A 16637-nucleotide genomic window follows, 5' to 3' on the forward strand; every position below is an offset into this window, starting at 1 on the left:
TCTTGCCGACTCTTGCCTTGGCGTTCACACACTGAAATGGGAAGGAAGGTGAGAGAGGAGATGAGGAGGAGGTGACCGTGCTGTTCTCGCTCTGCTCAGGAATCTGTGAGCCTGACATGCGAACACTCATCAAGGCAGAGCTTCACAGATAGAGAACGTCTCGCAGGAAGTGACCCTTGACCCTCAGGGTGTCAGAAGGAAAGCTGGTGGATGTCTGGGATTGTGTTTGTTGAGTAATCATTTGGAATGGTGTTTGAATCTCAAAGGAAACAAGTCAACAAGATGATAAAATACAGATTTCTGTTTTCCTGTGCAGAAATCCTGTTAAAATTCAGATCAGATAAGATTTTATTAATCCTGAAGGAAATTCTTACTCCAGAAATCACAGTAACATAGAATTAATAAAGAGAAATAGTAGAAAGTGAAACAGAAAAGATGCTAAAAAGCTTGCACAATCAGTTGATAATACTGCAGATTTGTCTCTATAAGTGATGTCTTTCACATTACATGCAGTCATGTGATCCGTGATATAAAAACATTAATATGAGCAGCTTTAATGTTTATTTGCAGCACCCTGACACTAGTTGGTACAGGAGGAGAAACTGTTTCCCACTGTACTCCACCCAGCCTGATGTTGGTATTTTGGCTCAGGAAGCAGAACTAATGGCAGTAATATTTCCATCCTGTGGACTAAAGTTAAGTTGGCGTCTTAACTGGGACTTAGAGGGTGTTGGGTGAAAGTGACCTGCTGCAGATCAGAGCTCAGATGTAACAGCATATCAGCTTAAGTTTGAATTACATGTTGATCTCTAGGAAACATTTTCAGTTTAACACTTTCTTATCACCCAGGTGTTAGTTTTATCCTTTCTTTTCTATGTACAGACCTAAATGAATCAGATTTTGTCATTTATTTTTTGATGAATTTCCATTTTTTTGTATTGTCTCCCCCATGAGCTTATTATATGTATTTATTTGTGTGCATTTATTTATTTATTTATTTATTATTTATATGCTCTTTTTTTAATGACCCTTGGTTCCTTACCTGGTATTATTATTTTGGTATTTTTAATCAGTTATCTCTAGATCTCTTTTTACCTTGTGCTGTTGCCACTTAGTGGACGTAGGTGGAAATGCAGCAAATGATTTAAAAAGTTTGCAGTAAGTTTTAAATGTTTGGCTTTCCAGAGAGAGAAACTATATTTCATGTGTTCTGTTATTTTTCTCAGCGTCTCTGCCCCTTTGACGTCGGTCCTTTCCCTACTTCTCAGTTGGGCTCAGATTTAAAACCAGTGTGGCAGATTTCACTGGTGTTCGAACTATTACTTTGTCTTCCCAGACAGCTTCAGACAGCTGTTTGGCAGCGGCGCTTCTTGTTCTGGCTTCGAAACCAGATCAGCCGTCCAGCAGAAATCACAGTGTTGCCGAGTTTTCTGCTCCTGTTTCTGCAGCAGTAGGCAGACCCCCCCACCCACCCCACCCATGTAATGCTGTTAGACACGCACACACAGTACAAACCAGCATTTCCACACACGTATACGGTATCCATGTACATTCACACAGGCTTACACAGACAGAAGGACCAACAGACAAACACAGGAATGCTGCTCATTATGAGCATGCCACCCATTTAAATCCACTGTGTGTGTGTCAGTGTCTGGTATGTGCAGCATGTCTGACTCTGAGGGGCTTTCCCAACGCTGTGTGTGTGTGTGTGTGTGTGTGTGTGTGTGTGTGTGTGTGTGTGTGTGTGTGTGTGTGTGTGTGTGTGTGTGTGTGTGTGTGTGTGTGTGTGTGTGTGTTAAAAGCCATGTGTGCATCATTGTCCAGACTCTATGTGCTCCATATGTAACGACAACAGTTGTTTCCCTGTTCCTTGTTGTTCATGATTTTCCAAACAAATGGCACATTACAAAGTGTCCTTTCTACCAGCACAAGAAATTAAGGATGTCCTGTTGTCCTGGAGACAACAAAAATAGCACCTGGGACGCAGAGATATGATGTCAAAGACAATTCAAGGACAGTAGAGAAACTTTTGGGAAAACTTTATTATTATGTTTATGCTTCTTGGAATGTATATATCATTGTAATTGTTAGGTGATTTGGCACCAGCATGAGCTTTATGCTACATCACACACATGCTTACACACGGTCATGGTGTTTAAAATAAAGCGTTTACTAGAGCTGCAACAATTGTCGATCCTTAAATTAATTGGCAACTGTTTTGATAGGCGATTATTGGGTTTGAATAATTTTTAAGTCACATTTCTTTGATTTCAGTTCCTTAAATGTGAGTCATCTTTGACAGTAAACTGAATATCTTTGGTTTGTGGACAAACAAAGACATTTGGGAACATTATGTTGGGCTTTAGGAAACACCAATCAATATTTTAAACATTTTCTGACATGTTAAAGACCAAACAACTAATTTACACCTGCGCCTCTTAGGAATACTAAACATTTGAGGGCAACAATATGATTTTCCTTCTTGATTCATGTACAGATTATGTTATGTTAACTGATTGTTCAGTTATATTCATACTTTGTCTAACATGCTCCTCACATGCTGAGGTTTAAGCCAATAAGGTTATTTCTGTCTCCCTTAATAAAAAGCACACCAGGTTTTTCATACCTAATAATGACCTTCTGAGTCAGAAAAAGCAACAGAGGCGTCCATCCATTCACATGCCATCTCTGTGCCAACAGTCCCCTTGTGTTTTTAAAGGAGGTGGTAACAAGTTCTGGCTTTTGACGAAGGGCCCTTTTCCACTGTTAAAACTATACGAGAAGAGCCAAGTGAGCAAATGTGAGCATTTCATCATCCCTGAGCGAGCAATATGTGTGCAGTCTGGCAGTGGAGGGTTCCTTGTTCCTACAGTAATGGCTGAAAACCGGCTGGCCAAGGCTGTGACGTGATTGGCAGAGAGTCCAGGTGAAAGTGCGGCAGGGTCCTGCCCAAATACTGAAGCTGAGATTGGCAATTAGTGTCAGTAGCTTGTCAGTCAAAATGCAGTTGTGTGGGTTGGTTTTGGTTAGAGAGCTCCTGCCAAAATATAAATAATGTATAGAGAGAGTAATGCACGCACAAGAGAAAAGTAAGTATTTCTGAGGACGTGCACAACCATCGCTCCAAATGGATGCAGGATACGCGAGGCGGCCATGACGCATAGGGATGCGTAGGGGTGCGTATGCGAACGCGTAGTTAAAAGCAAAGTTCAGTCAGGTACAGCCTTATTAAAAATGATACAAGTAAGTATAACTAACTGTAGACAACTGTAGGTGGCAACATCAACATATCTTCAACTACAAATCAAAGCTGTTGCTGTTCTTACTTTCTCCTTCCATAGATGAAGAAAGCGCAGTTTGGTTTATATAGAACTGGTCTGACAATGACCAAACAGCTCCCCCTTGTGGAGAATCTACAGTTTTTAGACGTGAGTGAGTGAGTGAGTGAGTGAGTGAGTGAGTGAGTGAGTGAGTGAGTGAGTGAGTGAGTGAGTGAGTGAGTGAGTGAGTGAGTGAGTGAGTGAGTGAGTGAGTGAGTGAGTGAGTGAGTGAGTGAGTGAGTGAGTGAGTGAGTGAGTTACAAACCAGCTCCATTAAGTTATTTGCATCTTAGTTTCCTTGTTAAACTACGTTTTTAAAGTGTTAGGGTTAGTTTGTGTTATAATTATACTCGAAAATATAAATGCAACACTTTGGTTTTTACTCCCATATTCTGCACACAGAAGACTTGTTTCTCTCTAATTTGGTTCACAGATTTGTTAAAAAGGTGGAATGATCATCTTGGCAAAGGAGAAGTGCTCACTAACACAAATTTTACAAATTCATGAGCAAAGTTTGAGAGAAATAAAACTTTTGTGTGCACAGAAGAAGTCTTAGAGTGTTTAATTCAACTCAGGAAAAGTACGAGCAAAAATGAAAGTGTTGCATTTTTAGCTCTTTTGAGTGTAGTTAATTTCAAAACCTTTCAGGAGGATACACTTTTTGCTTAAAAGTGTCAGTGTTTCTATATGTATGTCTTTGGCCACCTCTTTCTTTTACCTGGACTTCCAAAATGGCTGCCCGCCAAACATTTTTCACCATTTCTGCCCAGCCGTGGGACTCCACCATGTATGTTTTTATATGTGCATGCGTGCATGTCTACATGTATTTTAGTAAGTGTGAGAAATTTGTGTCTGTGCCTTTTTCTGTTATTCTAAGCTCAATTAAAACTCACTTCACCTAAAACTGAGATGGAGAGCAGCTACGTGAATTTCTTGTCTTGGAAACATCAGGAAATTACACACTGGGGTTCCCCCTGACCTGTACAGTATTTTACTGTAGGAGCTTTTGTGAATAAATGGGCTTTTTCACTGAGAGAGCGGGCAAGGAAAATGTACATATTGGATTTAATTACATGATGTAAACGCAGAGGAAGGAAATGTAGAGTTGGCGAGGAGACGCGATGATTTGTTCAACTTGAGCAAAAGGTTGGAAAATGGTGCTTTTGTGCAGCTTCTCTATTAAAGTCTGGCTGGGAAGCTTTGAAATGAAAGCTTGCATTGGATTCATAAACGGGTGTATTGTACCTGACAGGTTTCCATTACATTAATAATACAGAGCTGTGTAACACCGGAAATGAAAAACATTTGATTCTCATGTAGAAGGATGTTAAAACTCTTCAACATTTTGACGCACTGACACTAATGCTTAACACTTTTTCTTTAGCGGTAATTGTTCAGACTTTTTCCTCCACCCTTCACATTATTGTTCATTCTTTAAATAAAATACATTCAATTCAGACTTGTTGCATTGTCCTGTGCTGCTGAGAGAAGAGCGGGCCTGCAGGCTAAATTTGGCACACCGCAGGAATTTACTGGCCTGCCCAGCAGTTCAGTGGAGGGATAAGACAGCAGTGTTTTAGTTTTTATTTCAGGACAGATGCTTTATAGACATTTTAACAGGCCAACTGATGGTAAAAAGGGCCCACACTGATGCTAACTAGTGTTGTATTTTTCTCTTAATTAAGGGAGCCATTATCTTGAAGAATGCGGTGTACTCTGAGTGTGCAAAAAAAAAAAGCAAAACTGTGATACAGATTTCGTTCAACATAATTCACATATATGATGTAGGGCTGCAGATTATTTCCATTAGTTGTTCCGTCTAGACTGGAGGTTCTCCGTATTTTCTCAGCCAAGGACCTCTTACAAGTGAAAACATACGGAACGTCTCCAGATTGACTGGTTACTAAGTGGACAGTGTGATGAGATTGTTTTGTCAACTGTGTTTCCTTCCACAAATATACATTCTAAAGAGCACACTACTGTTGTGTGCAAAGTACTAAAATATGCAGTGATGGTGTAAATGTGACATTTATGACTTGTTATTTTGCACATCACATATTTACAGTCTTTACTGTAAAATTTTAGATGTTGAATGAGGAGCTCTGACACAGATTTTTTTTTTTTTTTTTTTTTGCATGTGACCTTTCAGCCGTCCACCCTTTTTTCCAAAGCTGTGTCACCACCATTAAACAGCAGGAGTATTTCTGTCTCTTTACATCTTTTGGGCTGCTTTGACTGATGATTTTTCCACTATATTTCTGGAGGGGAAAGAATGTGGGGGATGTTTTGTTGGCTTGACCTGGAAATGTTTCTTCTATAGTACTTCCTGTTTTCACCGACCTTTTGTTAGATCCAACTCTACTGTGTGTATGTGTGTGCGTGTGAGTGTGTGTGTGTGTGTGCGTGCGAGTGTGTGTGTGTGGGTTTTGTCTCAGTGGGCAGCCGTGGAAGAGGCAGGAGGACATTCTTCAACTTTTGCATCATTTCCTGGTCTTTGCAAAGTCTCCCTTCCTGTCCACCTTGGACTTAATGTGTCGGTGAAATTCGTGTTTATGTTGTGTGTGAAAAGAAGCAGTTTTAATGGGAAGTGGACAAAGACCAAACAGTTTATTTACAGCCACTGATGGAACAGGACGCGGCTCTTTAGATGCAGGTGTGTGTGTGTATGGTGGTGTGTAACACTGTATGGACAGGCCATTTCATGTCCTGCTCATCTTTATCGACTCAGTTTGTTACTTGATACTGAAGGAAGGCACAGGTACAAGAGAGATAAAAATGAAAGTTATTCTTGTAGATTTCGCCAAAGAGCATTTGTTCGCTGCTCTTATAAGTTTGAATTTTGCTCATCAAGACCTGACACTGTGCTTTTGTAGTCAAACAATCAATACATGTAGGCTGAAAGGAATATTTACACATTCCGGGTCTATCATGATATGTATATATTTAAAACTAATTTAAAACATATAATAGGAATTCCCATTGATGAACGGAAAGTAGCATTGCAAATCCAGTAACATTTTCTGAATAAACGGATCCATTTTTATTCCACATGCTTAGCATAAAACGACACATATGCTCATATTTTAAGGCATAAATTTCAGCTGCTCTGTTAAAACAAACTAATAGCAGCTGTAAAGCAGTAAAACCATTCTAAATATAGTGTACACAGTCGTGCTGCTTCTCCAAACTGGGGGTGTATCTACCACCACCTTCCATAGGTAATTCACTGACTGAATAAGTACCTCATACATCCCCACTTCAAAAATTCCAGTCTATCCCTTTAAACCAGTGCAGTTTTATTCCTCTAAATTTATGTGTTTCTAGAAAGTGCTTTCATATTCAGCCTGTTACTATTTGCCAAACAAAACCCACCCTCTACCCATTAAAACTGCAGCTGTTTGTTGTAGTTTTGTGATCTCAATCTCTTCATGTCACTTTCTACAAACAGTAGAAATCTCACTCTGGAAGGAAATTTCTGTCAAATTCAGAAGCAAATCAAAACAAAAGTTTGGAAAAGCAAAACCTGTCAGATTACAGAGCAACAGAGCAGGAAATAGCCCTCAAACTCCGATGCAGGCCGGAGTTGCGTGGCAGCATGAAACGCTCACAGCGAAGAGGAGGAGCGAACATAAGGAAATTAAAATGGTAATTACAAGAGAGACTGATATCATGTTTGATGTTTTGACAGGGTAAACATGACTTTATGACAGACCTCTTTCATCTCGGCTCAGTCTTTCATCTGAGCTACACGTTCACTAAACATTTATTTTGCCTGAAGGCTGGATGGGCACGAGGAGGAGGAGGAGGAGGAAGAAGAGATGAAAGAATGGAAACAGGGAAAGTGGGTGAAAGAGAAAAGGGGGCACTTTAGGTAAAATTACATTTTGACATGTTTTGACACGTTTCGTTCCTCAGATTCAGATTTATTAACTCAGGTAAACAATGCATACATTGGATACAAACAAACAAAAATGACACATGATAGGAATAAACTGAAACATGATGTGACCACTCGCTCGGCCGTCACTGGTCCTTCTCACATTGTCAAACGTTTGCTCATTAGTTTTTCAAGAAATGAGAAGCAAGAAAAAGGTCACACATTTGTAGAATCACATTTCATTTTATATCTGCACTGACTGGTTTGAATGGTTTTTCTCATAGGTGGTATTTTGGACATTTTGGACGTCACACTCACTCAAAGTTGTACTGCTATGTTCCAGGTTGCAAGTCGTATAAACGTATAGAATCTGAATTATTGTTATCAAGTAATCACTTTCTGATTGATCAGCAGATGAAAAGACAATGGATATTTAAAATCTGGAGGGACGTCAAGCCATATTTCAAGCTAAAACAACATAATTGTTAACTCATTAGCTTAGAAAAAGCTCTGATAAACCTGCTGTACATGACTTGTTCAGTGCCAAACAACAGACAGACAAAGTTAGCGACTAGCTGGTGAACTTAGTGGAGCAATTAGCAACTAAAAAGATATTTGCCTCAGGAGTTGGTGGAGACCAAAAACAGAGCTAAAAGGAGAGTGAGTATTGGATTTATCTTTGCCAGGCGGACAGAGACACACCACTGCACATAGACAAATGTTTGCTAGGTCTCAATAAGATGATAAAATGTCAAATGTTGGATTCATTGCTTATTTCTACCTTCAAGTGTCTGGTCTGCATTTTGTAAATAATTACCATATGTCTTGTAAGCCTGCTTTGGCTGTTTGTGTGATTGTGTGACTTTGGTGAATCGAAACTAACCTTTTAAAACACCAAAGTCACACAATAGTACGAACAGACTAACTGATTGAGGCAGTGGTTGACCATCAGCTCCTGTTTTACCTTGAGCAAGGTAAAATTTGTGATTTTGCCTGTGGAGTTTGGTGGGTTTGGAGAGAGTGATATTTATCTTATATAACTGCAGTTTTCCCGTCAGAAAGGGTTGTGTGAAGGCAAAGCTTTAATATCCAGCCAAAACTCACATCTGGGCTATTTAAAATCTTCTTCTCGGTCCTCTTCCTCCTCCTCCTCCTCCTCCTCTGTAATCTCTCTCTGTCTCAGTCCTCAGTGTTGACCGGTGAGCTGCTTCAGCAGCGCTGCTCAATTTCACAGTTTGTTTGTTCTTGTTCATTTGAAACATTTGTTTTCATCTGTTCCTGGAACAGTTATACGGTGCTGATCCTCTCCATCTAGATGCTGACTCGCTATTTCAGTCTGTCCGTAGATGCTCGTTTCAGACCAGATACACACACACACACACACACACACACACACACACACACACATGCATGTGATTGTTAGGAATTTTACCGCAGACAGATTGATGGGCAAAATGTGCACATACACACACAAACACACACATCCCGTTGTTTAGATTTTTGTACTGCTGGGTCCCTGGAGACTGGGGCAAGACTGAGGTCTGTGGTGCCAAGAACCCTGAAACACAATAGTCTGCCCCCCATCACTCCTTCCCAAACTGAACAATAGACATTCCTGGCATTCCTCAAGACCTCTTCCTCACACACACACACACACACACACACACACACGCACACACACACACACGCACACACACACACACGCACACACACACACACACACACACACACACACACACACACACACACATACACACACACCATTCTGGGTCTGATTAGGGCCTTGACTGTAAACGACTGATTGTGACGCAGTAACACTGTAGACAGAGAAGTTTGAAAGCGTGTGTTTCTCTGTTTTAGTCAGCGAGTAACTCGTCCGCTGAGACGTGTGAAAGCAACAGGATGAACGGAAACGGGGGTGTTGGTAGCCGAAGGGATGAAGATGAGAGTTTATGAGGTTGGCAGTTCATCAGGATGGTAAAAGTGCTTGTGAGAATTGAGCCTCTTTATCTCCCAGGATTCTGATCTGACGTTTTTTCGAATGTCAATTGTCTTGCCTCGCTAAATAGGTGTGTCAGTGGAAATCTGTGTCCATGCTCAGTATCTACTCAGCACGATGGTACGCGGGAGGAAAAAACATAGTTTAGCTCTTTGAGGAAGGCCTGTCTATGGGTACATTTTGTATTAAATAATCTCCCGCAAAGGAGCGAGCTTGACACGACTCAAACTGTGCAACATAACTGTCAGTTAAAAGGATAGGTTGGATTATTTGGAGCGGAGTTGCACAAGGTACTTATCAATAGTCTGTGTTAGCTACAGTAGAAGCAATGCATATGCTATATTTAAAATATTTTCACCACTTTACTTTGCCGTCAGACAGCCTTTCCTGATGGGAAACTGAAGCTATATGAGCCAAATCAGTAATTTTACCTTGCAGAACATGGGAGTTGCTGGTCCACAGCTGCCTCAATCTGTTAGGGTCAGTTCAGATTCACCATAGTCACACAATACCGCAAATAAACTGACTGAATCGATTAATCAATTACTTATCAACTAATAAAGTGATTGCCTACTATTTTGACAATTGATTCATCGTTTTAAGTACGGCTCAACAATTTTGAAGAATTGCATTTGTTTTTTTTCTGATATTGCAGATAGAGCAGCAATGATTAATAGATCATTAATTGATTATTAAATTAATAGCCAACTATTCTGGTACTCAGTTTGAGTAATTTATCTGCATTCAGCTTTTTAAATGTGAAAATGTTTTATCCCTCTATGGTAGTAAACTGAATATCTTTGGGTTGTGTGTAAAACAAGTCATTTGAAAACATCATGTTTGGCTTTGATAAACTGTGATCAACATTTTTTTTTTACTATTTTTTGACAATTTATGGAGTAATTACTAATCGATTAGTAGAAGAAAAGTTCAGTGGATTAATCAATAATGAAAATAATCATTAGTTGCAGCCCTTGGCTGGGGTTTTTGACTATTGTCACTATTTTGTAAGGCTCTCTCTCTCTCACTCACTGGACTGTTTAATATGAAGATTTGATCATTGATTAATTGTGCAGCCCTGCCAGTCAGAGAAAGTAAAGTGTGCATCCTTCTGCTCATAATTCAGGTATAAAATAACAGCACACCTCGCAGCATGCAGTGCAGTGGCTGCGCTCTGTTTCTGTCACTCTTCTCTGCTTCCATCACAGTTAGTTCTGTGGTTTGTGGTGATTTAGAGACTTGGTTTGTAAAGTTTACAGCCTGTCATGCTGTTACATTGCTCCGTGTACAATGACACAGCTAAAAACAAGAGCTGAAACTTGATTCCCCATATTTATAATGCACATTTTTGTAAGTTTCTATCTATTTTATCCTGTAACTGTGATGCACACAGACTAATAAAGTGATAATTATTAGTTGAAGAATCTCAGTCGACTGAGGGGTCTCCGACTGATGATTCAAATCTCAGGGGGCATCCTGACATTTTATGGACCACAGGATGAATCTGTTAAACTGCAAAGTAGGAGATTGATCATGAAAAACTGCAGCCCGAGCACTGTGTGTGTATGTGTGTGTGTGTGTATATGAGTTTGTCCTCTACGCGTGTGGTCTGCTACAGTTTATCTGTCTCCTCTGGCCTGGTTTTTATTAACTGGACCATTAAACTGCAACTCCATGATACATGACACTGGCCTGACTCCACACACACACACACACACACACACACACACATAGTGGTCGTCTCAGACGCACACAAATTCCTGGAGGCCAACTTGGACACACACATGTTAAAAAGATGTTTCTTTTTGATGGAAGAGGAACCAGGACATTAAGTGTCATCATACTAAATCAGTGAGACAGTGCGGATGTTCCCTTTAACCCTGTAACCTCCTCCGTCCATGTTGGTATTTAATAAGTTTATATTCAGTTTGTTTGTATGTTACTCAAACTGTAAAAATATTTTATTTTAACCCTCGCTGATTGTTTAGTCCAGGGATTGTCAAACTTTTTCAGCTCCAGACCCAAAAGAGAAATTTGATGTCTCTCACAAACCCAAACATACAATAATAAATCATAAATTAACTTAATATCTCCATTTATAAATATGACAGAGGATATTATCTTCAAAAATCATCACTCTCAATTGTTGCCATCACATTCGTCACACATACTGCTGAACAGACAACAAACAATGATCTCCTTTTTTTTTATTAGGAAGAAAACAGCACATCCTCATATCTGCACCGCTGAAAGTCTCATGTCTACTATTCCCTAGTCATTCCCAAATGTCAGAAAACCACGGCCCAATTTGAAATCTGAAAATCTTCTGTAGCCCACCCAAACCTTTAATCACGACTCTGATTAACACATGAGATTAATTGTACCAATAATGAGATAAAAGACACATGCCTGTTAATGGGACTTGTCACCAAATACAGTGTAACGCCTGTTAAACTAGATCAGAAACATGAAGAAAAGCATGTAATTTGAAATGCTATGCTTTGTTTTATTAGGTCTGATTAATTTGTAAAAAAAAAAAAAATTGAATTTGAAATTAAAACTGAAACTGATAATAACCTCTCAAGACCCACCTGTAGTACTTTCATGGCCTGCCAGTGGGCCGGGGACCACACTTTGGGAATCACTGCTGTAAGCCATACAGAAGCAGTGTTTAAAGACTGAGGGAGGCAGAATAAACTGTCAGATAGGGGGAATTACAGCTGCACACATAATTAAAAATCCCAATATGAACAACCTTGTTATTATAATGATGTTATATTAACAGAGAAAACATGATGTTCTCGGGCTGTGCTCAGTCTCCGGCAGAAAATTATTTTGTCTTGAAATCCACCCAAACGGCTGATAAATGTCTAAATGGTCGATCGAGGTTGCATCTCAAGTTCAAAACAAGATGCAGGTCCGTTGATCGTGCACACACACATAGAGTCACGCATGCACGCACACACAGAAATGATTGATCCCCCGGTGAGGGTAAGGAAAAGACCTGCGCATAGAGACATATGATGTAAGACAGCAGGAAATCTTAATTTGGATCAGGAACATCGTCATTGTCATTGTAAAGAAAACACAACTGAACAGGAGGACATGTGGTCTGAAGAAGTTTAATAACTTGTTATCACAGCTAATCAACTGACATTAGCTTAGCTTCTTTCTGTGCTTGTTGTTTCTTTTGGTATTTTCACATTTCTCACTTTTCATCTCCTTTCAACACTTTGATTCTTAACTGAATCGCTGAGCACCAGTACACAAGCAAAACAATGTACTGCTGTGGACAGGGTCAGCAACAAAACATTTTAGACGTGTAAAAAAAAGTCCACCTTAAAAAAATCTACATCAGTTTAAGTACACACTATTTTAGAATATTTTCACCACTTCACTTTACTGTTATATAACAGCTGTTTCGTACCAGAAAAAGCTGTCTAAGTCAAATATTGCTGTCTCCAAACCAAACAACCCTCAAAGTTGAAATCAGTCATTTTAGTTAGTGTTATTAGGAATCCGAACTACCATTTTAAAAACGCCACAATTACACAATACAACATTAAAAAAAGTAACAGATTGAGGCAGCAATAGGCAAGCACTTCATCTTCATTCATAGTTTACTCTGTTACTGCCAATTCGCCTTTTTTCTAGGACTTTATCCAACTCAGGATTTGTACATGGAATACACTACACTCCACATTGTCTGACAAAAAAAGAGATAACCGTTTGACTTGATTGCAGTTGTCTCTGCAGTTTCTTCCAGTGTTTCTGTTTCAGTTGCAGCTACATGCAGTGCTTGAACCTCAGATACAGTTTGAACTCCCTTTAAGTGCCTCGACTTCAGCTGCAGCTGCCATTTAAATGCATTTTATACTGTAAGGAATCAATCTTCGCAGTGTCAAATTTCAGCTGCTATTTGTCATCAGAAAAGACATTTACTTACTTACTTTTGTACTTACTAACTCTGCAGAATATCTAGTCTTTTCTAATTGATTTAAACCACACTGACGTTCTTTGTTGATGAAATGTGAAACATAGAAACACCATTGACATGCCTGGAAGGGCGTGTAATTCACTTTCACTATTTCAAGTTTTGGGAACATTTTTTAAAAAACTAATTTAGACACACACACACACACACACACACACACACACACACACAGGGGATCGAGCAGTAACAAACAGCACATTGTGCTGCAGATGCTAAAGTGGACTTCTCCCTTCCTGCTGTCGACCTCTGGTATGAGCCTAGTCTCACTGTACTGATTACCTGGTATTTAAAAGCTATGTGTGTTTGTGTGACATACATACAGTGTGCTTCTAAGCAGTAAATGCATGTATACCAGTGTGTGTAGGTCATTCAGAAGTCCATAATAAGGGGTGATGAGTGCCCATAAGGCAAACAAACACTAGTCTGATTGCAAACACACACACTGTGCATTGCTCAGACCCATAAAGCAAACAAATAAGGCCTGATTGCAGGCGAACACAAAGGGACGGAGGGGAGGAGGTGAGGTTGTTTAGGCTTTCTAGCATAGTTAACCCCTCACCCTTTTGAAGGGAAGATAGGGAATGTAAGGAATCTGCTCATATGCATGCATATAACTCTCTCACACACACACACACACACACACACACACACACACACACACACACACATACAGACACACGTCTTGGTGGAGTCTGCAGGAGATATAAGTCTCCAGGAAATCCTTTGAAGCCCGCTGAGGGCCTCATGTTATTAAGTGTCTGCTGTTGTGCGGTCGGTTAAACTTCAACACAGTTAACGTCGGGCACTCACACCTCTTCATGTTTGCTCAACAAGGTTCAAGTCTGGTCGAAACAACGAGGGAAAAGTGACACTGATACAGGTGTTTTTCTCCAGACTGAAAGGAAAAATGTTGTATGTAGATTTACGTTAAATCCCTGAGGTTGTCCAACAGCAAAACTAAACGCTTATCGAATGATTTGTTGATGTTTTTAAGCAACAGTATCAAACATTTGCTGGGTCCAGCTTCTTAAATGTGATGATTTGCTGTGTTTCTTTGCCATTTATGGCAGTAAATTAAGTGTCTTTGGGTTTTGGACAATTAGACAAAGCATTTTTTACAATTTTTTTTTGACATTTTATAGATTAATACATTAATTGTGGAAATAAGTGGGAGGTAGCTCATAACAAAACAGCCCTTTTGTACACAAACGTACATTTTGAACCACAAGTTGCACTATTTGACCAATTCAGTTTGGCAACTTACAATAATGAGATTTATTTTATGCACGTAAAAGTACTTACTAAACTTCTGTAGAGGCCTGCAGGACAGTACTCAACAATTTGTCCAATAAATGAGAAATCAATTGACATAAAATTAAATGATGAATTGTTTCAGTCATTTATAATATATATATAATATATATTTGTAAAAAAAAAAAATGTTCCAGCTTCTTCAATATGACCACATGCTGCTTTTCTTTGGTTTTTCCCATTATAAATGGAAAATCTTTGTGTGTTTGAAACAAACAATTTGAAGAAGTTGCCTTGAGCTCTTGGAGTTTTGATGCGAATTTTCACTATTTTTTAAAATTTTATGGACTAAATGACTGAAGATTTATTAGAATATTTTATATGTGATATAATAATTTAAATGTCCACTTGGACTCAAATATGAACTGATTAGACCTCCTTAAACACATTTTTGGACATAACTCAAGAATTCATTTGGTGATTATGACAAAATTACACGCAAATATCTAACAGGATAAAATGATGAGGTGATGACATTTTATATCCAGAAGGTCAAAGGTCAGTATCACCATGACATCATAATGTTGTGTACTATACACGTGTGGTTCACCCATCCTTTATCCTTTGAGAGTGATACTAACATGCAGTGTTCAGTAAAAAGTTTTAAATGCAAAAACCCACTCCAGTATTACTTTATGAGTAGTATGGGGTTTAATGGTCAGACCCATAATTCGTTGATGATATTCCTGTAACAGAAGTGCGTACATGTCAGATAAGGAGGATGACTATTCGTCACTTCTACTCGTTGTTTTTGTCTATAATTAATCCTCCTGTATCCTCCTGCAGACCTCCCATCATCTCCTACATTCCCCTTCTTTCACCACATTTTGTTTTTCTCGTCTCTCCGCCAAAACTGAAAAAGCCCCCTTGTCTGTCCAACAGTCTCTGCTTTCTTTACTCTTTCGATCACTTTTTCATGCTCTGCAAACACCCGTGTGCATTAACACACACACACACACACACACACACACACACACGCACACACACACACACACACACACACACACACACACACACACACACACACACACACATATAAGGAGGAAGTACCTCTGCATTTTTTCCCTCATGTCAAACAATAACAGTGTGGAACTCTGGGTATTATTTTAGCCGCCGTCCACCACTTTATCTGCTCTCCACAATACTTCCTCTCTCACTGACTCACACATCCTGCCTGAGAGGGGGCGAGAGAGGCAGGGAGAGAATGAGATGGGGAGAGAAAGAGAGAGAGAGAGGGAGAGAGAGGGAGAGGGGTGGGAGAAATGCAGAGTGCAGGAGGGAGAAATAGCCATGTTTTGTCTTCCAGCGAGGGAGGAGGAAGAGAGGAAAAGGAGGGAGAGGGGATATGAGGATTGTCGGTTGGTTTTTCCCTCTTGGTCAGAACCTGCCAGACACTTTACTCCTTCAGATGGACATCAGCTCGTGGACACTTTTTACCAAGACTCAGACATTACGGACCAAACCTGATTCTCTCACCAGACCTCAACCGGCTTGAGGACAAGAGGCAAAAGTCTTGAGAATTTTTTAAGGTGGTGATTCTTCTCGGAAAACGTGAGGGGCATTTTAGAGAAGCCAGCCTTGCCTGAAGGCTTCCTGAGTAGACACTCAACTTTGAACTCTGGGCATCAGGGATGCTGGGACCTGAACTTGGATCAGTTTGACAGTGGATGCTTCAGCCTGTGGAGACTGGTAGGTTTGAATCTCTGGCATCTTTAGCCACCTCTTTGTTGGGATTCCACATCAGCATCTCTGATTACTTCTTGCTTTAACTTGTGGAACTTTATTTTCTTACATCTGCCATAACTCCAGACCTAGTATGGACGCTAATATTTTTAAGCACTCGCCTCATGGACCACCAACACCAATGAAAGTACATTTTTGGTTGGCCAGATGTAAACACAGCCTTTCTTTACTGTGACACTTGTCCACTTTTCCTATGAATTGTGGTGCTGAGTTTCCTGAATGCATTGTTTTTGATGAAAAACAGGCTAGACTTCTCAGCTAGTTGAGGGAACAGTTGGCACACATCGCAGTACATTACATCCATTTCATTCCGGTCTTCTGTTTTCATAGTCTGCCTTTTGTGTTTCTGGTTTTCCTGTAAGGATTGCTAGGATAGCAGTTTAAGTAGGC

At 39.8% G+C, this 16637-nt stretch overlaps 1 protein-coding gene across 1 annotated transcript in view; it reads left to right on the forward strand.

Annotated features, from left to right (window-relative positions):
- Window positions 1–16637, forward strand: part of shroom4 (shroom family member 4) — a 79335-nt gene that overhangs the window by 31279 nt on the left and 31419 nt on the right. The gene's annotated exons all lie outside the window — the stretch shown is intronic.

This window comes from Lutjanus erythropterus, chromosome 23 (assembly GCF_056507025.1).
Source record: "Lutjanus erythropterus isolate fLutEry1 chromosome 23, fLutEry1.hap2, whole genome shotgun sequence".
In the NCBI taxonomy this organism is placed as follows: Eukaryota; Metazoa; Chordata; class Actinopteri; order Lutjaniformes; family Lutjanidae; genus Lutjanus; species Lutjanus erythropterus.